This window comes from Dasypus novemcinctus, chromosome 24 (genome assembly GCF_030445035.2).
Source record: "Dasypus novemcinctus isolate mDasNov1 chromosome 24, mDasNov1.1.hap2, whole genome shotgun sequence".
Taxonomy (NCBI): domain Eukaryota; kingdom Metazoa; phylum Chordata; class Mammalia; order Cingulata; family Dasypodidae; genus Dasypus; species Dasypus novemcinctus.
Window position 1 is genome coordinate 14,618,182 of NC_080696.1, and position 1,610 is coordinate 14,619,791.

General features: G+C 38.7%; 1 non-coding gene across 1 annotated transcript; it reads left to right on the top strand.

The window, feature by feature from the left end:
• The first annotated feature begins 1,047 nt into the window (after window positions 1-1,047).
• Window positions 1,048-1,177, top strand: LOC111761320 (small nucleolar RNA SNORA31). Its single transcript, XR_002794718.1, has one exon. It is a non-coding gene; the product is annotated as a small nucleolar RNA SNORA31 (small nucleolar RNA).
• The last annotated feature ends 433 nt before the right edge of the window (window positions 1,178-1,610 follow it).

Below are 1,610 nucleotides of genomic sequence, written 5' to 3' on the forward strand. Positions count from 1 at the left end.
ATTTTCAGGGGACATGAGCTGGGAAAAAGTGTACAGCAGTAAAACTGGAGGATGCCACAACAGAGGGCAGACCTGAAGACACAGTGTGATCTTTGCATTACTCTACTTCATCCTCCACGCTTGGTAATTTGCCAAAACCTGTCAACCCTGCAGCTAAGTATGCGTTATATCCATTGCTCTCTTAAAGCATCCACAAGTCTAAATAGCTTTAACTGAACACTATCACAATGCAAACTAAACCCAATTGTTTCTAAATACCCAGATTATCAAATAAGATTAATAGAAAATGCCACTGGATAAATAAGCAAGCCTAAACAAGGATTGCTTGTAAATCAGGTGTTTTCTACTTAGATTATTCTCTTTCAACTCAAGGACTTCAAGATTCACAGCAATTAATCATATACTTAGTTTGCATTAACTTTCCTGGAAATAAGTCTTCAGCTTAAAACCCTCCAGTGACTCCTGTCACATTGAAAATAGATCCAAACTCCTTGTAATGGCCTCTAACATCCCACATAGTCTGTTTCTTTCCTATCTCCCATAACTTTCCCTCCTTTCCTTCTCTCCCCTACACTCTCCATATTCAAATGTCCTACTTTATGTTTCTAGAACAACCTTTTCACTTGCTGGAATATTCTTTCCCCAGATATTTACATGGCAAGCTCCTTGGTTTCATCTTGAAAGACCATCCCTCCGATACCATCTTTGTCTATGCAAAGAATAATTTTCCCTCATAGTACTTAACATTATGACCTATCTATATACGTGTTCATTGTTTATTTTCTTTCTTTTCTGCTAGGATATTATCCCCATAAGGTTTGAGACATGGGCTGTCTTTCACCACTGTATTCTCAAGAGTCCATAGTAATGCCAGGCACATCGTAGACCTTCCAAGGAATAGGGAAAGGGCATGAGACAAAAGGTTTTATCTTCACACGTTTCTAATTTTCCTGTGAAGAGTAAACTCACTTCCTCAGAAGAGGTCCCTCATGACTCATTGCTGGGATGGGGCCAGCCTTCCTGAAAATTCAAGGAATTGACATGAAAATGCATCTCTGACAGACCTGGAGCAGTTAGTCTGCTGCTAAGGTTTCCACTACGGATGCAAGAAAAAGAAGGTCCTCACACTTTCTGTCTAGCTGGTTGTGGCAGCCAAGATTGAATGGGGAATATAGGAAATTCTAAAAACAGGAAAGGGGAAATAATCTTTGCAACTCAGAAATAAACATAAAAACAGCAATCACAACCACAAAAAGAATCAAGGAATTGCCACCCATTATGAAATCTGGATTCAATTAGCAGGGAGGAAAGGAAGACGGCTGTTGGGTAGGCAAACAATATCTACCACAATTCCCATGTTGATGTCAAACCTCTTTGAGGCCATGTATCTCCAATAGGATAACTCCTCTGTTACCCATTCATTTACCCATGCATTTGTTCATTCTTTAAAACACTGGTCATTTACTATATGCCACACTGTATTAAATTGGGGAATATTAAAAAAATGAGAGTTCTTTGAGATATCATAATCTACTGTGTAGACGGACACAATGGTTATAACACAGTTTTAATATTGTGTTAAGTGTTACAGTAGTAGGAAGCATACATAG